Source organism: Falco punctatus (assembly GCF_963210335.1).
Source record: "Falco punctatus genome assembly, chromosome: 20".
Lineage (NCBI taxonomy): Eukaryota > Metazoa > Chordata > Aves > Falconiformes > Falconidae > Falco > Falco punctatus.
The window spans coordinates 6,215,249-6,236,086 of NC_137600.1; the positions used below are offsets into that span (position 1 = coordinate 6,215,249).

General features: G+C 52.9%; 1 pseudogene across 1 annotated transcript in view; it reads right to left on the bottom strand.

Moving 5' to 3' along the window:
- Window positions 1-20,838, bottom strand: part of LOC308055847 (hydrocephalus-inducing protein homolog) — a 103,157-nt pseudogene that overhangs the window by 50,622 nt on the left and 31,697 nt on the right. The window contains exons 11-18 of the transcript XR_013931977.1: window positions 18,803-19,026; window positions 18,479-18,546; window positions 16,285-16,520; window positions 15,377-15,477; window positions 13,990-14,125; window positions 13,342-13,506; window positions 9,895-10,047; window positions 1,437-1,677 (exon numbers count right to left, since the gene is read on the bottom strand). The product of XR_013931977.1 is annotated as a hydrocephalus-inducing protein homolog (transcript). The remainder of the gene's footprint in view (window positions 1-1,436; window positions 1,678-9,894; window positions 10,048-13,341; window positions 13,507-13,989; window positions 14,126-15,376; window positions 15,478-16,284; window positions 16,521-18,478; window positions 18,547-18,802; window positions 19,027-20,838) is intronic.

Below are 20,838 nucleotides of genomic sequence, written 5' to 3' on the forward strand. Positions count from 1 at the left end.
AAATGCACGTCTGCCACAAGCAGCTAAACACCAACACAGAAGTGACAGATTAGAACAAACGAGTCTTTGAAACACACTTTACAAATGATGTGTACAAGGCTTAGTATGAACCGGTTTTCTGTTGTGGACAGCGGCAGATGAAGGCTGGGGGAAGCTCTGGGTAGGTGCCTGATTTGTGGCTCTGGGAAAGCCCACCTCATCTGGGATGTCACCTGGGTCCCCCCAGCTCACCTGGCGGCAGCTCTGCACCCGCTGCCAACGGCGGCTCCCAACTAGCTTGCAGGCAAAGACACGAAGGGGGGCAGAGGACAATGACACCAATCCCACCCACGCTCTCCCCTCCACTGTGCAGCCCATCTGTGGCTGCACAGAGCACAGGGCACGCTGGCCAAGTGCCAATCTCCCTGTAACGTCCCTGCTTACCTGGGGGGCTTGTGGGTGCATATTTAACACACCCCAACGCCCCACCCCACCCCACTAATCTAGCCTAAATGCTTAAGGCAGCATCAACCTCCTCTTTCTAGCCCAAAATGTAGGTATCGGAGCACTGTGGAGCCTCTTTGCAGCCAGCAAAAGGAACAGGCACTTGGAGAAGAGTATTATTCTCGTCCCAAGAGGACTCCGACAGCAACAGCGCTTTGAAAAGGCTTATTTTTTCTCCCATTTATAAGAATGTAGCCAGTTTCAGACACACGCACTAGGATCCGTGAATGCCCCCTTCCGAGCTAAGCTCTTTCAGGTAGCACATGCAATTTATCCCACCCAACCTCAGCCAACTTCTCCTCTTCTCCCGCTCAGAGCTGCTCCTGCAGGCACCCTCGCTCGCTTCTGCCTCGGGCTGCTGCCGCCGCAGTGCTGGCAGACCGCAAGGAACGCGGGCAGGGGAAACGAGGGAAGAGCGAGCGCCTCTAATAAAGAGCGGCCCAGCAGGGGAACCGGGGAAGACGAGCAGACTGATGGATGATACAGGGCAAAGAAACTCTGCAGCTCCTCCAGGACTCCCAGGCAGAAGGGAAATAAACCAGCACCATTAATTCAGTCGAGGAGTTGCTAACAAGCTACCGCCAAGGTTTTCCACTCTTGCGAGAGAATAGCCCATAGCGAGTGGAAAGGTAAGCAACGTTATTGCAAACAGAAATATGTTTATACTTGTAATGTAGCATTTTCCAGCAGGAGGCTTCTGGGACCTGCTGTTTTCCTCCAGCTCATTCTTTGATAAAGTACAGAAATAAATATATTCCAACTAAAAACAAATCGGGGACAATCTAGCAACTGGTTTCCATTTTGGTGGTTTCTGAGGGTATCTAACAACTTTCAAACGGCCATAGAACACTCCTAAAGGAGTTCCTGTGGCTTCGGTGAAGCAGAGCCAGGACCTCGAGCACTGAAGAACAACTAGCCTGAAGGACTACAGCAAAACTCCTTGCCGAGCCCACGTGGGAAGTGGAGGCCCAAGTTGAGCTCTGGAGCAATGGGTTTGTCGGTGACAATCGTTGTGCCCGTGCCAACAGCCTGGACAGGGATGACGTAGGTGTGGCTGTTCTCTATGGACACCTTCACCTCATCCTCAAATCTCTCGGTGTCGTCCAAGTTTGCTATGATGGCCACAGACACCTCGCTCTCGGGGGGGATCACTCCTTTACTGGGTTCAATCCTCCAGCGCGAGCGTTTGCCAGCCTGTAAGATGAGCCAAACAGTAACTTAGGATGGAAACCATGGACCCTGGTCTCCTGCGGGATGCAGAAAAAGGATTAAAGACATGAGGGTAAAAACCATGAAGGCTTCCTTTCCCCAACTCGGAGCTACAGTGCCTGGAAACAGCACCCGTGCAGGAGCTCATACAACCTCTATTTTACCCTCCCTTAACAGACTCACTTTGTTAACCCAGCTCTGTCTGACCCAAGGGATGCTCACCCTCAGGAGAATGCTATTGTCCCTCCAGCCTCCCTCTTGGAGGGCACACCCAGGGAAGCCACTTGATATCTCCTGGCTTCCCGACAACGGCGGCCGGCTCTGCCGTAAAGGCTCCAGGCCAGAGGAAGCCAGGACTGCTCCAGTCCCCCCGCAGCAGCCACACGGCTGGGGGATACTGCTGAGACCCCAAAGAATAACTTTGCAAAAGCGGTTGATAAAACCCCAAAGTCTTCTTTCCCAAGAGTCAGGCTTCTCAACAGCCCCTCAAGGGCTGCAGCCCTCTGTTCCCACGGATCATCACCTGCAGTGAGGTGCCCCAAGGCCCTCTGCTTTGGCAAAGTCAGCTCTAAGTGTTTATAGCAGGGCAGCGAAACAAGAAGCAGAAAGAAACCCACAAGACATGTGCCCTGTGGGCACGGCCTGGGCTTCCCAAGCACTCTTTTCCTCTGGTTCCTCACGGGCCTCCCTCTACGGATGGGGCAACAGAGGTGCTGGACCCCTCCAGCCCACCTAAAGCCACATTCACAAGGAGCAAGCTCGCAGAAGGGAAATGCACGCAGTGCTCCCGGGCCAGCGGGAAATGCACTGGGATGCAGACACGTGGCTTTCAAGTGTCCGTCACAGCATCAGTGCTACACGCATCACAGTTCAGCGCTGTGTTTGGGATGGCAGGCACCACTCATCCAAAACTCTACAGTACTGTCGAGAAGAGGGTTACTTTCCTTTTCTTTTTCTTTTTTTTTTCCTTTAAATAGAAAACAATGGTGTGCTCAGAGGCCTGACATGATAAAAGCAAGTGCTCGATCCAGGTGAAGTTAGCTCGAGTTTCCGCCCGTCAGGCTGGCAGCTCTGAGCTCTAACAGGACACCAGCCAGCCCAAGGGAGAAGAGCAGCAGAAAACCAAGCAGCACTTTGAAGTCACAGAAACATTTAAAATAACACCCCAAAATGACCTCTGCTGACAAGGTGAAGGCTAGCTGGAGGCCAGGGAAGCGATAACTTGCTGAGCATTCAGGGTCCCAGCAGCAAGCGTAGGTGCTCCAGCTACGCTAACTCCTTAGGCTGGCTGTGCCCTCCATGTAGAGCAGGTCAGGGCTGCATGCCTGCATCCCGTAACAGAGCGTGCCAAAGGCATCAAAACGATTCCGGGCACCAGCAACACTTATACACTCAGCTCCATTTCATTTGTCCTCTAGGGCTTCAAAAAAAGAGTCTTGAAAAAAATTTTAAAAAAAGCAAGATGAGACTGGGATGGAGGCAGGTGGCTGCCACGGGGTAAACACTGGGGCCTCACTGACCACGGAGGATTCCCACCAACCCTCCCCTGTGGTCCCTGCAGCTGGTCGCTGGCCTCGGAGGCATCGGCTGCGCTGCCGCCAGCCAAGGGCTACCCAGCCAGCTCATTCACACCGAGCCAGTGGGCGTCAGGTTTTCACTGACGTTAATGTACAACTTCTCCTCCGATTCACGCTGACACGGGGTAGCTTGCTTGAAAAGGAGACCCGATAGCGCTGCTCCAGAGGTGAATCTGCAAGTCTGCTATCTGACAAAGCTCATTTATCACAGCTTGGCAACAAGCCGGGCAGGAAATTGTACCCAAGGAACTATTACTGAGGAATAATGACAGGCTGTCTCGATGGAGCCAGACTCGCAGTGTCCCGGGGTGACCCAGCGCAGACCCACCGTGCCCTGCCAGGCCAACAGCCCACTCCGGAGGAGCACGATTTGCATCGCGTCCTCATCCTTTCCGTTAGCATCTGGTGTGGGTCCCAGGGGCAGCACAGTGCACCACTGAACAGGAGACCTGCCAGGACCAAAAGGCTCTGCCGGACCAGCTCCGCTCAGGTTTTTAGGTCAGCTTCTGCCTACACCGGTCCAGGCTGTGTCCCAGAGACAAGAAATCCCTTGGGAACACGCTAAAAGCATCCATCCCCCAGCTCTGAAGGCCAAAATCTAACTTCTGACAAGATCCCTGCTCCTCGCTTAGGCTTGAATGCTCCAGAACACGATGCAATAGCTGCACGTGCTGGGCAGACAAAGACAGCGGCTATTTCTGTCCCTGCAGGAGCTTGTACCACTGGACGCCAGAGTCAGAGCGCCAGGCAAGGGCTGGCATCAACCGCTTCGAGAAGCTCAGCGCTGAGATCGTTAGCTTCTCCTGGGACAGATTTCATTGGGAATAAGAGCTGCCAACGTTTGCTTCTAGCGGGCATCAGCGCGCATCAGAGACGGACGGCTGGATGGCTGCCCCAAGGGATGGCTGAGGAGCCACCACGCTGCCCTCTGCAAGTTACTTTGAGCCCGTTAAGTGAAGTCATCTGGTCATTCCGGCCTTGCACGAGTGAAAGAAGCAGCAGAACTCAACATGAAAAATGCAGCTGTACTTTACCAAGCCATAGCTCTGGCGAGAGAGTGCTCACACCTCGTCAGGCGGATCCACCGACCCCGGTGGGGGTCACGCACAAAGGGGAAATAACCCCCCGCCACATCAGCTGCGCACGGAGCCTTGTCCCAGGGGCTTTAGCTGTCCTAAGGGGCGGGAGCCTGTGCTCTTCATAGCAGAGTGACTCCTCACCCGCACAAACTGCCAGTGGCAGAAAGAGCCCAGAAGCACCCTAAGGCCCACAGGGTGGGGATCAGAGCACAAGGCTGGCCGGATGCTCCCACCAGCCACCAGCCTCCTCCTGGCACCTCGGCACCAGCATCTCCTCGGCAAAATCAGGGGGACCGCTTTGGTTGAGCCTCTGCCCCAGAGCACCAGCAAGGAGATGTTTTGTGAAATCGAGGCAGAGCCTCTAAAGCCAGTGAAAAAAAAAAAAAAAGAAGAAAAAAAAAAGAATTAAAGTGTGGCACTCACTGCCACCAACAACGGAGCCCAATTTGCCACACTTGCTTCAGCTAACAGCAGCTGCTGAGTGAGCCAACGAAGCTTGTCTCCATTTGTGTCCCCTGGCCATTGCTCAGCCCTCCAGGTCCCATCTGCCCTCCCCGCTGGGCTGGGGAGACCAGTGCCACCACTCTGCACATTGGGGCTCTCCAGCCAGGACACAGACACGGCTTGGCCAGCTGCTGCCAAGCACAGGATTGAACAACCAAAATCTTCCTGCTTTTCCCTCGGGAAGAGAGCTCAGCTGAGTCACTCTGGCCTGTAGCAGCGTAACTGCTTTGAAGACTTCTACCCTTCTTGAACCCTGTTGGCCAGCGGGTGCAGCACAACGTGACAAGTTCCCTTTTCCTAGATGAGCAGAGTAACAATTTCTTCCATTACTGAAACACAGCAATTTTGGCAGACCATGAACCCATAGAAGATACCGGATGCCATAAAATCCAAACTCTTCCCTAAGGCCAGGTTTCAGGCACCTTTTCCAAGGTCTCCTCCAAACCTTTGCTCCCCCTTTTAAGGCCCACGTGCCCTGGACCTAAGCCTGAGTGACACTGGGAGGGACACAGCCTTCTACCTTCCTTGGCTTTTGGTACAACCCCTCACCAGCATGAGATTGGACGCTCCCAGCCACGAGCCATGTTCACGACTGATGCTGTGTGTTTCCAGGCCCTGTCAGCTACAACAAAGGGCTCCGGCAAAACCAAACTGGGTGGAAATGCACAAACTGGTACTGCTGTATAAGCAAAACACAGCCTTTAAACCCAAACCAAGGGTTTCATTCTAAAGGTGAGCTTTTGGAGCACCATGAAGCTCTGGTGGGACAGCTCAGGAAAGAGTTAAGCCTATCCATCTTCAAAACTTCTGCTCACCTTGGAAGAGGCCACATATGCAGGGCTAGCACTGCCCGTACCCTGGAAAGTTAATTTAACCCTAATTTCTAAACAGCACTGCAGATATCATGAGAAGGGCGCAGCACTGTCTGCCTCTGTCTCACTATGAGCAAACACTGACAGGCTGGCTAATTATTCAGCTGCTTTGGGGGCGGGGGGAGTGATTTACAGTAGATTTGAAAACCACCCTCTTGCTGATTAAGTCTGCTCCGACTTCAGCGAGAGTAGTTCGGGAGAACTGCAGACAATGCTGATGTGCTCTTCAAAGCCTTCACTGCCCGCAGCCTGCACGATTTGCTCAGAGAGCAGCAGAATCGCCCGTCAGCCAGACCCAGAAACAGAATCACTAAAGCAGCATCGGCACCGTTTGGAAGTTTATCTCCGTGTTTTGCGGTCTTTCCATATGGCCATTGCATTAATAAAAGCAATGTCATCAAAAGCTTGAGGGAATAAGCAATGAAATTAGTAAATGAAACAAATCCTGCACTACAGGGGAGCAGAGAGTATGGGAACTGTGTGTTCTGCCCTTGCTTACACCGCACCTGACCAACAGCCTTTATACGCTGCCTGAAAAATCCATGGAGTTATCCACAGCGAATACCAGTGACAAGATAACCAGGTACAGCTTTTTTTTAAAAAAACAAAACCAACCAACCAAATCTTGGTCTAAGTTGAATGTGGCAGCAGCTCATCCCTGGGAACGCAGAAGGGGATCTGCACTGAGCCACCAGGCACCCTCCTGAAGACAACCCAGCTGGCTGTACAAGCACTGCTGGAAACCAGGCAGCAGTGAGCTTCACCTGGAGCACAGGGCTCTGGATCAGGGAGCTCAGGGCTCAGGCTGAAGGAGACAGGACCCCGCATTACGACTGTCATGAGACGAGGAAACCCCAAGGAAGGTTTTCTGTCTCCTCCTTGTTACAAGGCGCTGGGAAACCATTTGCCACCCTGCGGTAGCACATAACAGACCCAGCACGGGGGTTATGCAGGCAGAAGAAAGCTGCCACTGATTAAGAAAAATTACACCCTAGGCCTGTCTTTTCTTTCCTGATCACAGAGACGTGATACGCAGCTGCCTTCTGTGATGCCAAGAGATGACAACCTTAGCAGTCACACAAAAGATCCCTGAGAAGACAGCATGACAAAGAACAAGTAGGAAATGATCTAAGAACGATGCTTTTTCCTTTCTGCAGGGAGAGCAAACACTTCCATCAGGCCATAACAAGCCTTTGGCACTTGTCAATACTGCAAAAATCAGACACTTCAGAAGGCAGGAAAAGAAAATGACAGCGGAGCAAGGAGGAGAAACAGCCACTTTTGTCAGCAGGTTACATCAACCCCCAGCTAAGCTGCAACAGCTCCTTCATGTTGACCCATTGCTCCAGTCATTTTTACCCAAGACAGACACAAATCCCCCCCTCGCTGGATCCAGAGGATTCCCTAACAGGCTGGGCTGCCTGGCAGCTGGGAAAGCAATCTGACAGGGAAAAGCACACCCGACAGACACAGGATTCGCTGGGTGAGCACAGGACGACACACTGGTCCCAAGGGTCACAGATCTGCAGACACCCTGGCAAGCAGGGATAAGCCAACCGAGGACGCAGGTATGCAGTCCCTACACCCCTCTTCCCACCCAAAAAGCCCCATCTCAACACACAGATTTGGCGGGTTTTTATTTATTTTCTTCTGGTGGCAGAGATGCTCCCTGCTGCTCCCTGCAACTGAGAACAGAACAGACACAACTCACCCAGCAGAGAGGAGAGGGGTACAGGGAAGCTGGTGCCTGAGGGGAACTGCAAGTAATTCCTGAAGTCACTATCCCAAAGTGAAGTTCACCACAAATCATCCTGGCTTGCTCAGGTAATGATCTTGTCTCCCCCAAAGCGAGCAGCAAGCTTGCCTTAACAGGAAGAGCAATTTTCACTCAACGGTTAAGAGTGCCATCGAGGTGGCAGCACGGCCATCTGCATTACAGCATTTTCCTTTTCTGTTTCCAACAAGACACCAGCCTTTCGTTTGCCCTGTTGCTGCCCCTTCAATTAACCTCATTCAGTTTGTCAAGCTGCCGGTCAGTGCGCATAACATTCCCGATGCAACGCTCCTGTGAAAATTTCAGTCAATAACTCGCTCTTTCGAGTGGAGACCATGATCTCTGAGCCTCACAGCCACCGTTTGCAGATTGGCCAACAAATGGGAGACAGGGAAATGACGGCTCACCACCCTGCAGCAACCTCCAAGCAGGAATCAGAGCAGCGGCTTTGGCGCTTTACAGGACACAAGGCTTGGGTTCAGGGACACGGGGGAATGAAGGATGCCCGTGTCACCCATCAGCAGGGCTAAGGCACAGCCCAGCCTGCTCCGCTCTCAGATGGACACGTGTGCGTCACCCTGACACCCGACTGCATCTCGGGCTTTATCTCCACAATTATTCAGTCCCCTCTGCTTCCCATCAAGGAGCTGCCAGGCAGCGTAAGGCAGCCAAGGGCAAAACTTCAACTGGGGCAGCAAAAGAGCAGCAGAGCAGGCAGCTGCTGAGGGCCAGGGCGCAGCTCGGGCACATCTCGCCCACGCCCGCGCTGCTCCCATCAGGCAGCCTCAGCAGCACCGTGCCCACAGTCTGGCTGAAGAGCCCTTGGTGAAGCGGCTGATGGAGCAGGTTCCCAGGATCTGCCTCCTGGCACGTCTCCATGAGAGCAGCAGCTGCCCTGAAAAGCAGAGATGCTCACCATGGGGGAACTCGGCCCCGTGGAGTCAGCAGGGGGGAGCATCACACACACACAGAGTAACAGAGCAGCTGGGGCTGGCGAGACCTCTGGAGATCATCTGGTCCAAGACACTGCTCAAGCGGAGCCCGTCTTTATTGCAGGCAAAGAAACCGTCCCTGAGCCGCCTCGTATTACTGCCCTAGTGATCGATCAGCCCCAGGATTGGCAGGGATGGCGGTGAAGCACGACAGGCTTTATTGCCCAGTCCCATGGGTTAGGGCCCTGAGGCAACGGAGGGGCAGATGTACCCTGCAAGCCCCCCGGCGACACCGCGAGCTGCCCGGGGAGGAGGGAAGGCATTGCACCGGGGCAGCAGGACCCCAACAGCTCTGCGGGTCACTGCCTGCGACAGGCATGCAAACCCATCATTTCAACACCAGTACCAGCCATCCCTGGTGGCTTGCTCTCGCCACAGATGGCAAGCAGGTTTTCATGGCGGATTCAAAGAAAGCTGCCCTGGGAATGCCTCCCCCACTTGGAGGTTACCTTTGTCCCCCAAACAGCTGGAAAAGCCGCAAGGAGGAAATTCGCCCCCCTCCTCCTTGGCCCAGGGGGCTGAGCCTGGCCTCTCGCACGCTGCCTGATGCTTTACCCGCAGACCCAGCCAAGCCCACAGAGCCAGGCCTGGGTGAACCAGCTCCACAAACCCAACCCACCCAGCGTGGAGCAGAACAAACCTCCCCCCAACCCTGTTTTTAAGCCCCTCACAGATCCCACCTCCAGTGAGCGGCACATCCCACCCAGCCTCTGCACAGAGCCCTCCCTGGCTGCACCAGCCCTGCCCCCCCTGCCAGGGCAGCGACCCAACCTCCTCCTGCCACCTGCCATGCAGCTTGTCAGCTGCGGCCTCCATCAGTTCAACGGCCTTTCCCTGCGGCTGGCCCCCGGAGATGCTCTGCAACGCGACGGAGCCCACAGACTCTGTAGCTACACAACCCTTACCGTTCTGTGTTTGTGCAACGCCACAGCTGGTCGGGTCCCCAGCAGGTGTGAAACTCACCTCACCACAAGCAGGCCGAGGACAAACTTCACACCCCAGACTCTGTCACAAACAGCAGTCTGACACAAAGCAAACGCAGACCTAATGGGGAAAGTGTCGGGAAATCCATGCCCTTCCAGGAGCAAAGGGCCACAGGGGCCTCTTGATCTCTGAGCTCCAAAGACACGACTCTCCGTTAAATACCCTCCAGAAAACAAAGGGAAAACTTGTAAAGATGATCCAGACTCCTTTCTGCACAAACGTCTATGCAAGCTGTCTACTTTACTGAGGGCTGCCCCAGCTAAAACTGCCCCCAGAGCCAGGCTCCTCTCGCTGCGTTGGGACGGAATATCTTGCTTTCTCTCCGAGACAGCAATATGGAAACGTTGCATGTAAAAATCAGGCCACGGGCTGCTACAGACCAGTCAATTTTCATTGGGAAACAGCCCCACAGATACTTACCATCTCTACACAGAAGGATGCAGGGATGACAGCCTGATTGGAGAGGTGGAGACTTTTGGACGCATCTTGCAGAACTTCAATACTGCCAAAATTTATCTCCCTCGGATGCACGTAGACAACTGGTCCTTCTCCAACGCTCACTAAAGAGACATTCTGCTCCAGGAAGCAGGTAGGAAAGAAAAAAAAAAGCAGGGGAAGTTAAAAAATACGAGACAGCTCTAAGGGTCCTCCTCGACGAGGCAATAAGTACGGCTGTTGGAAGTTTTCAGCGTTGCAAGGCTGAAACAGAAGGCCCGGGGCAAGTGCAGGCTCGGGAGCGATCCCATCTGAAAGCCACAAGCTCCCGTTCTCAGGGGACAGAGAAACCCTGGGTCCCACGCTTTCCTTTCCAGACCTCCTCCACAGTTAGCTCTCCTTTCTCTGCCTTGTGCCTGCTCCCGCTCCTTCTGCCGCTCAGCCTTGCCCCAAACCTCCCTGATCGCTGCTGCTGCACAGCGACACTTGGACAGTTACTTCTCTGACATTCCCAAAAATGCACCTCTGCAAACCAGCACAAGCCAGAAGCGAAGCAGGCTCTTCAGAGCAGAGATCGTGCAAGTTATGGCCTCTGATGTGTGCCTAGGTGTATTGCCGGTATGACATGAATAACAGGCATTAATTATTCATTACATCATTCAAGCGGTGTTTTTTCTCTCGACAGTCAGACCCAAAAAGCTTTCTCCTTGCAGAACTGGCACAGACTACTGGAGGAGGAACACAGATCCCTTTGCTAAACCACCTTCCCACATCATTAAAAACAATGAGAATTTGTCCAGTCTTGCTGTGGATTTCACTGGTTCCAAACACCTCAACACTTTAACAGGATCTGAATGCATAGAACTCCCAACACTGACCAGACGCTGTACGATTCACTGGAGGGCACAGAGTACGATTTAACCGAAAAAGAAACCAGCCTCCACCGTGTACAACCTTTAATGATGTCTGGCTCAAGGAAGTGGTATTGACAGCTGTCAGAATCACCAGCCCAACTCAGCCAGGAGCAGCAGCAGCATCCAGAAATGCTCATCCCTTGACAGGGCACTGCTGCGTGCAACTAAGCACCAAAAAAAATCACCTACCAAGGCTGGGGCCTCAAAAATAAGGAACTGAAGCCATGCACGACGATGCATGTCTGGGTGATGCTGCCCAAAGCTCCCAGGAAGGAGGAGCTGCAGGGAAGAGGTGCGCCTCGCCAGCCAGCTCAGCTTCCTGGTGACAGCGGGACAGCAGCAGCAAAGGTAGGGCAGAGCCCTTTGGGGATGAGCAGAACAACATCTGGAGGATGCCCAGGTGAGCTGGCTTCTGTCAGACTGTGTACTAACACCACGCACCCTCACCACCAAGGAGAGGACTTCAAAAACCCCAACCCCTTTGTCTACAGGGTTCTTAAAAGGGACAAGAAAAATGCCATGCAACAGCGTTACAGGCAACATGGCACAGGGAAAGGAAGGCAGCAAGAAGAGATGGCAGCTCTGCCATCGGCAGTATTGCCACAGCTACAGACACAGCCACCACCACGCCCCCCACGCCCCCCCCAGCACCGCTGGCTTTGTCGACAGGTAGGTCATGTCACATTTGATCACTTAGGAACGAAGAGCATCTGACCCTGGCGGACAGCTGTGCTCGAGTGCCCGCTTATTCTGACAGCGGCCAGCTGCCAAACCCCCTGCCCGCGGCACACGAGGCTGCCTTGCCACCAGTAACGCCAGCGCTGGGATTTACCAGCTCCTTCATGCAGATGATACACACCAGACTGGAGCTGGCACGTGGTCACCTGCAAACAAAATACCTGACAACAGAGCTGTGGAGGGACTCTGCACAACCTGGATGAAAGATCTGTACCACGTTCCGCCTGAAACGGTGGTAAAGACCAGGCATCGACACTGGGCACCCCAGCCTAAGGCAAGAACGAGCTTTGAAGTTCTATTGGAACACGCTGCAGCGATTCCCAAGGTCAGACTTGCAGCCGTACGGGTAGGATCTGCCACCAGCGCAGGACATGTAACAAGACAGCCAGCTCTTCTGCCAGCCCAGAAAGCTTTGGGTGCGTCAGCTACCAGGGAACTACTGGAACTGCACTGCAACCAGAAGACAGACCTATAGAAAATGCAGCACATCTAGTCCTTTCTTTAGGGACAGCTATGATTCTCCAGCTGAAACGCTCGCCCTTTGGGCAAAACATCGACACGTTCATGTCCAAATAGAAAAGATTACGGTAAGGTCAACTTTCAATTTATAAATTGTTAGCCCAAGGGTAAAAGCTTTTCAAGGGACCTGCAGCTCAAAAACCAGGTGACAGTTAAACAACTGGCTATTCCAGTGGGGAGAAACCCTCCTCTTCCAGGGAAGCATGCCTTCTATCTGCGAGCAACTGTTTTGTCAAACGTGAGACTTCCCTGCAAAGCCTGCATTGCCTGGCCTTGCTGTTGACTGGTTTACATGCACATCCCCAGCAGCCTGGGGTGAGATGATCAGTAGCATCCAGGGGATTTGGCATCATCGTTTCAATTCATTTTATAAAAAGTTTATATCCCTGCATTTGCTTTCAAAATGCCAGCCTTCCTTTCCATTACAGAAAGCTTCAGGTTCTCAGGAATCCTCTGATATCCCCTTCCATGCTCAGAGAGAGGACAAGACATTTTAAAACAGCTGCTTCAAAAGTTAATCTCCTTTTAAATTCAAAAGGTTTTTAAATTAAATTATTAATTAAATTTGTTCTCTGTTTCAGCCAGTGGAAGCCAGGACACCACATACAACATTCTCTTGCCTACACTTTGTTGCTGCTGTACATGCCTGAATGCCAATGTCTTGTAGGAGGCTTTAGTCCAGGAATGCTTCACCTCACCCCTTTCCAAGTTTGGTAGGGAAAAAAACCCAACAAAAACAGTCTGTGCTCCAGATGCAAGCAGCGTGGAGTCTCATGCATCTTTGGCTGGGGCTTTTGGCAAAGAGATACGATGGATATTTCTCAGGCGGGATGGACCTGACTTTCATGAAAGCTTAAATCCAGCTTTACAGAATTCATCATTTCAGCACGGCCTCCTACACCGCCCTTGCTTTAGCGGCATGCAGCAATGTCCCCGTGTGCTCCTGAACAAAAGTTCTAATGAAGCAGCAGTTGCTGCTCATCTAATAATGCAGGAGAGCGAGAGACCCAGGAATTGTTCTGGGTTTCAGGCTGGGCTTGTTATCCCGCCTCACACGCCCATAATTAAACACATCTCAGACACCTAAGAGGACACCACCCTTCTCTAGGTATTAGCTGTTACTTATGCCACGAACCCCTTCTTTCCTTGTCCACACCAGCCACATATTATGACCTTCTCCCTTTCCCTGGCAGAACCCCTGTACACTTTATGCCCCGCCAAGATGAGTCACACAAAGGCACGCATCTCGCCTAGCACTCACCAGTGGGAAACTTTCATTCCCAAACACTGAGACACTAGCAGTAGTGTCCTGCCTTCCTATCGCCTGGGCTTCCAGCGTAAACGGGATCTCCACCGAGCTGTGAGGCTGGATAATCCCACACGGCACAGGGCTGGAGTACCACACAGCAGCATCCTCCTTGTGCTCCTGTAAGGGACAGAATCAAAGACAACAATTGTCAGAATGTGACAGAACCTCAGAGTCTGAGGAAACTTCAAGCTCCTTAACATCTACCACAGCAGCAATTCACCCACATTTTTAAAAATCCCTAGGAGAAAGCAGAAAAGCTCAACACAAGGTGCAAGATTTATATGGGGCTAAGTAGCATCCTCACAGGGTCCAAAAGCTGCTGCACCCACAAACACCCACTCCGGTGCTGGTGGCCTCCTTGCAGCCGCTTTTCACAACCTTCAAAGTTCTCCTGCATGAAAGCACCCCAAAGACTAGAACCAAAACTGCTTCCTAAAGAGTTCAAACCGCTCCTGAAGTTCATATTCAGGTAGCCTCCCGTTCTCTGCAAAACTTGAGGTTTGAACACTAAACAGCAAGGTCTTCTCCAAACCCCCTTTTTTTCCTAATAAACCCCTCGATAACGACGTTGGAGGGCAGGAGGCGAACGCAATGCCAAACCTGAGGAAGGACTGCATAGCAGCCTGGAAGATCGCTGTTGTTCACAAGGGTCAGTGTCCGCTCGTAAGGGAATTTCAGAAAGCACCGTCCGAACCTCAGAACAGGGCTGAGCACGTGCAGCGGAGGAACCACACACCTGGGTGAAGAGATGACCAAAGGGAATTAGAGACACTGAGAGACTGTAGAAGTTGTTCACTCCCCAAACAGCATGAAATAGACACAAGGCATTTGTCTCTGCCAGATAGACATTTCCTACCTCTACAGCAATCACTCACCTCTAACTTCTTTTTTCTCAACAGCCTCTTGTAAAGGAGGGGCAGACCCCGAGACTCCCGTGGCAGAGGCTGCCCAGTGCCCTGCCCCAGTGCTCTCTCATCAAGCTTTGCCCCTCCTTTGCCCCGGGAGGCCGGCAAGGACCCTCCCACAGTCCCAGCAAGGCACGAGCTCTGCGGGAGCCTTCCCGCTGAGGATCAGCGCTCCCCAAAGCTCAAGGAAAACAAGACTCCAGCATCTCAGTAAAAGCAACTCCCTCCTCTCCCGTACCGCTCTCACCCTGCCTGAAACCTCAGCTGCTTGCCCCCGCGATGGAGGGCACCAGCACCGCCTGCCTCTCGCAGTGGGTGACCAGCCTCTCCCAGCTCCTGCAGCTGCCTGGGTCCTCCACCCACCAGCCCACACACTGACTCTTCCCATTCCCACTCGTTTTACAAAATTGCAGCCCAGGCACCGCCTGGCTGACTGCCGGGGAGAGGGAACAGCGCCAGCGAACTGCGTCCCTCTTGTCATTATACTGGCACCCGCTGCGGCGCAATGCCATTGAGCGTGGCTGCAGCAAGAGCAGCTTTTGGCTTAAGTCTGGGAATGTTCATGCTCAAGAGAACCAGAGAAAGCTGAGCTCACCTGCCACACCAAGGACGAGTTTCCCCTTTAGTTTCCCCCCACCAGTCCTGCCATAAGCCCCTTTCCCATTTGCACACGCCTTCATTAACTGAGCCAGACCCCAGCTTTCAGCAGGCTGCTCGCTGCCTTCCAAACAAATGCTGCATTTTGGGCCAACCCAGCACAAGCCCACCGCTTGCAGGGAGAAGCAGGGGCAGCCCTTTGGAGATTCGTTACTCCTCAAGTCCCAGACGACAGGCCAACAAGGAATATAAGCACTGTTGCCTTCAAAACAGAACAAGAAAGGCACGGCCCTGAGCACTGAGCACAGGTGCTTCTCAACACGGCCGCTGGCAAAGCACGGCTGTGCTCACAGCGAGCTGGGCGGAACCAGCTCATGAAGCACCATTTCTCCTTTGGGGCGGCAGCCAGCACACCACACGCCAGGCAGCGTGCTGGGCCTGGCTACGCGGGGAAAGGTGGCCAGCTGCAAGGAAAGCGCCGGTACCTGGCTGTGAGAGGCAGCGCCAACACCTCCTGGCCAACACCATCCACGTCCAGCACCAGCGCCAGCTCGTATTGCCTCACCGTGTTGGAACACAGGGTGACCTGGTAGAGGAGAAGAGCAGCGTCAAATACTTCAGCACTCCCAGAAGCCATCAGCCACGCACGCGTGGTGTCCTGCACTTCTCCTTCCACGCTAAGGAAAGGGAGCGTTTTGCCTTGGTTCTGCTGCTGCTCCACGTGTGGACCACTGCCTTTCCCAGGAACAAAACTCTGCTGACAAACCCCACCTGTGAAATACACCTTGCACACCAGGGCACGCGTAAGCTAATTCAAAGCACAACTCATGGTCTACTCACCATAGTATTAAGGGACCAATTTTTCATCTCAACTACAATAGCGGGAACCCAGGGGAGATCTGTTGACTTTCCCAGAATGAGTTCAGCTTTACAGTGGGAAGCTGAGGGCAAAACGTGGCCCAGCAAAAGCTGTGCAGTTTGTTCATGGCTGCTGGAGCTTTCTCAGCCCCCGCTGCAGTGAATGCAACTCATCCTGCTCAACAGGAGAGGAAAAATAAGACCGGGAAGAAAAGCAAACTGCTTTATGCAATGGCATCTCTCTTTTCAACAGCCACCTTCCGTCCTCACCCTTCCTCGGCCCCCTTCAAATCAAACAAATCGCTCTAAGCAGCTCAGAAACACACGCACGGCTTCTGTGCTTGACCACACGATACGTGATCCTTGGCTTACGACTCTGGAAACAAAACGCTGCTCCATCCCAGAGTCCCTCAGCTAACAAAAGCCCATCTCTTACTTGGTCATGCCCAAAGCCAGCAGCGCTGCAGCCCTCGCGCGCGTCACTGACGCTGCAGCTCCACCTGTTGAAGCACGTATGGCCGGGCTCATCCCATACCTGGATATCCAGGGCTCCTTGGGAGCGGATGATGCCTTTGCAAGGCATTATGGTAAACTCCATTGGCTTGACGTGATGTTGGGCTCCCTTCCTCCAGGACAGGCAAGCGTTGTCTGAAATCTGAGCAAAACTGGTGACGCTGCGCTGTCCCGAGCCATCGCCAGGAATGCGAAGGTTGAAAGTCACAGGCACCAAGGAGGTGTTAGTGAGGCGACACGACAGGGTGTGAGGAAAGCCTGGGAAGGTGAGACAAATATCAGTTAAGTCCCCAGTTACGCTGTGATTCCTGCTGCAACTCTCCTGTTAGGATAAAACCCTGCTTGGAGTTGAGCTCTTGTCAATGTGCACGGCAGGTAACTGAGAAGCTCAGGGAGGAGCGAGTTGTGGCTGAAGTTGCCTTTTCTCTCGACGGCCGAGCTTGCTTCCTTGGCAATGGGCAGCGGTGCTGGTGCTGAAGAGCACAAGTCTCTCTTTAACTGTGAGGAACCCTCTCACCTGCCCCCAAACCAGCCCCAACTCTTTCTCACTGACGAGCGTGCATCCAGACAGACCATTTATCCTGAAAATTCAGCCTGTAAAATTCCCCATTAACTCCATGAACATTCCCCCGGTTTTTAATATATGAAAGTAGCAGATTTTCCTTACTGTAGCTTCTCTTCAAGAACAAGGAAGGACGAAATTGGGCACTACAACATGATGCACAGCACTCTGATGCAGCTTCCCTAGGCAGGATCCTTAAGGCAGCTCCTGTTTCGGGGCAGCCAGACTGAGCACAGCACGACTGAGCACAGGACAACTCAGCCCACCCCACTGCAGGCAAACCTGACGCTTCCTTAGAAACGAGCAGGAACGTGTCTCGCCTTACCTAACAAACGGGGACATCACATCCTCGCTGCCTTTGATTACTGCCCGCAATGCCTGACATCACTTTAGCTCTGACACTTGCTTTCCCTAATGGAAAACCAGTGATACAACCACACTGGGTGGCAGGGGATGTGCTGCAGAGGCAGGACACCAGCCCGCAGCTTGCTCTGGAGCGGACACCAGCTCTGCCAGAAGGAGACACCTCCCATGCCCTGCTTACCAAGCGCTATTTCCATACAGACAGGGAGGAAAACCACCTGCAGGCACAGCAGATGTTTCTCCGTGCCCATCAGCAGTGAGCATTGCCCACCGCCAGCAATTACTCCGGCCGGGGGGCAGGGGGGGCACAGAAAGGACACGCACAGACTGCACAGCCCCAAATGGGACCGAAGTCGCCAGAGGCAGACAACAGTCAGCAGCACAGTGACAAGAAGCAAAAATACAATAGCTGCCTTCAGCTGAAAAGGCCTTGTTAACGAAGTCAGATTAAGTAGGATGAATCTCCTATTACACAACCGTATTCCTGCCCGGTGCGTTTCTTGTGGGTTTATTTATTCAAAAGGAAACACAGCAGTGGCAGAGCGGTGATGCAGGGAGAGGGGGAAGTGGCTCGGGGAAGGTAATGAGCTTACTTAAAAAGCCCACAAACATCATGAAAACACAGAGGCATCCAGGGCGCAGAATGATAACGGCCTTTCAATCAATCCACAATTGATTTCACATTTAAGCTTTAGATCGTCTCAGTAAAAAGCCTTTTGTGAGACTCGAGATGGAGAATCAGAATCTGCATTTCAATGGAGACACTGGGGCTCAGCCACCCGCTCCGTCAGCGCTTCAGCTGGGGAAGGAGAAGGAGCCCACATCTCTGGGGACATCAGTGCCCAACGCAGAGCTACTGCCTGGGCTTATTACTGGGCAGGTGATAACGAGGAGCCCTCACGGCACAAATCAACATCTCACACTAAAGGTCAAGTGGGGTAAGCATTCCCCCCGAGCAGCCACAGGCTAGCGTGTGGCTCAAACGCCCTTCTCCTTCAGCCCCAACCCCCGGGCCCTTCTGGGACAAGGGCTTTCACCATCATTCTGCCGCCAAGGATTGGCAGGCTGGGGCTGAGCAGGCTCTGAGGGCACCAGAAAAATACTGGCTTGCTATTCCTTTGGCCCTATTTGCTCTCACAACAGCAAAACACCACCTGAGCAAGCGCCAGCCCTGCTTTTAACACCCTGAAGGCTGCTGTGGAGGAACACAAGCGACAGACGCTCTTCAAGTGCTTCATTTCAGTAAGGCACAGACCTCCCGACCTGCGGTCCAAGCCCAGGGCACACTCACCAAAGGAGACATCGCCGAAGTGGAGGGAAGGTACATTGAAATGGAGAGTCGGTCCAATGACACAGCCCCTGTAAGGACAAAGGCAGAGGAGGAACTGGCTTGGTTAAAAAGAACTGCAAAGCCTTCAGCTTTTGTTACCACCGGGACAGATAAAAGCTGGTCTCAGCACCACAGTGGCTTTCAAACCAACCCGTCACCCTCGTGCTCGACTAAGGCATTAGACAACACTTTTTTCTCTGCTCCATCACCAAATGAGGTAGGTGGGAGATGATTACCCAGAGATGGCTACAGATGTGCCCACCAGGCTCCTAGAACCCTCCTCACCTGACAGTCAAGGTCACAGGCTCAGGGGATCCACCCACACTGAACCGGAATTCTTCTGTGAATGGCCCCAGGATGGTGGAACTGAAGGAGATCCGGAGGATTTGGAGGCCATCTGGTGAAATGATGCCCTCCTGGGGGTGGAAGGAGAAGCAGGAGCCCAGAGCCGTCGCTGGAGGAACCAAGCTGAAGGGGGCATCGATGACTCCTTTGTTAAACAGGATCGCCTGCAGCAGCAAGAAATCAAAATGGAAATACATGAGGAATCTTCCTTCCTTACAGAAGGCTGATTTCTTCTCTAATTAGACATCTATAAAAGGCAGAAGATACTGTGTGTTGCTGCTTGGCTGAAGCTAAAGAACACGCAACGGGACAGGTTCTTCCTTTGGGCTTTTGCATGCAGAACAGCGATAACTTCACAGAAACGGAGTCACCCTGGGCTTATTCCACTGACACAGAGCAGTCCACTGGGCCTTGCAGTGCAGAGGACGTGCTCAGCATCACCAAGGCGATGCAGACCTGCCCCAAAGAGCAGCAAAGGGCGGTCGCAGCATTACTAGCGCATCGCCACCTCACTGCTTCTGCTCCAGACGAGCCCAGTCCCGCCAAGGGCAAAACACATTCAGCTCCCATTGCCGCCAACAAGCTCATCTGATGTGGAAAATACCTCGGGACAGCCCTATAACCAGCTTCAGCAGCACTCCCCGGCTCTGCTAGGGTACGTCAGTGAGGCTCATTTTATTCTTTTCTTTCATCTGAGAGTCTCTCTGTCTTTGCTCAACCAGACACGTCAAGAAAGGGCGAGAGTGAGGTGCATGGCAGCTCCACCTAGTCTAAAGAATTTCTCTTTCACAATATTCGCAGCCATCATCTGCTAATTTACCATTATTTACTGTTCCAACAAGCGACGCAATCCTGCGGCGCTTGGTGAGATTCAGCTCTCTTCACGTTCAGCAAGGAGCGCCCACACCTGCCTGTGAGTACCAGCACGCTGCTGGTCACCAGACCTACCCAAAGCAAAGCTCTACAGTTTCCGATGGCTGCAGGTGACATCCTGCCATTTCTGCACTCCCAACTACCTGATCTGGAGGTTTTTTCCCTAATTTCTGTCCCCACAAAACCTGTCAGAAAAACTGAGACAGAAGCAGACATACAGCCCTTATTTTCCAGTTTTGCAGCTGCTGTTGAAAACATTCACCTATTCCACCTCTGCACTGGTAACTGGAAAACTGCTCATGTGTTTTACACCTTAGTTACAAATTGCACTTAGGGATCCTATGCTGAGGTTTACCTCCAGTCTGGCTGCTCCATACAGCACCTACAGTATCACCTACTTATTCACATTTTCTCAAGTAATGAAAAAAAAAATAATTTATATAAATAGACTCCTCCATAAAGTATCAGCATTAAAAATGCATAGAGCGCACATTATTTTGGAAAGAAAACCCCTTAACATGTCCTTCCCTGCCACAGTCAAGCTTTTGAAAGTGTCTGGCACGACGTATTGCCTCATTTTCTACCTCTTTCAGTTGCTGTATTTTTGGGGGGGGGTAGATTTTTGGGGGTTTGGGGGTTTGTTTTTTGGGTTTTTTTTTCGGGTTTTGGGTGGGGTTTTTTTTGTGGGTTTGTTTTTTTTTTTGACAGAAAACTTGCCACCATGGGTGGGGGGAGGGAAAGCTCCTCTGCTTCATTTCCAGAACTGCTCTGCTCTGTTCATAGAGCCAGAGGGGCACCAGGTCTGAAGGGTGGCAGGAGGCTGCTCAGCAGGGACAGCGCTCCCGGTGCCTGCGCGGGCAGCTCTGCGCGGGGAGCCTGGCCGGCTTCCCTCCGGCGCCAGGAACCAGCTGGATGCGCTTCACTGAAAGGTGTTTGCAACGGACTCGAGTTGGAACACAACACGTTTGTTCCAGCTGCTTTTTAACCGCCAGGGTACAAAGGTGCAGTGACTCTAGGGCTGAAACAAAAGCCTCTGGATCCCGACCTTTTTGACCCGGTGTTGCTTTCATGTGTCAAGGGCTGGTTTTTCCGCACGAAGCCTC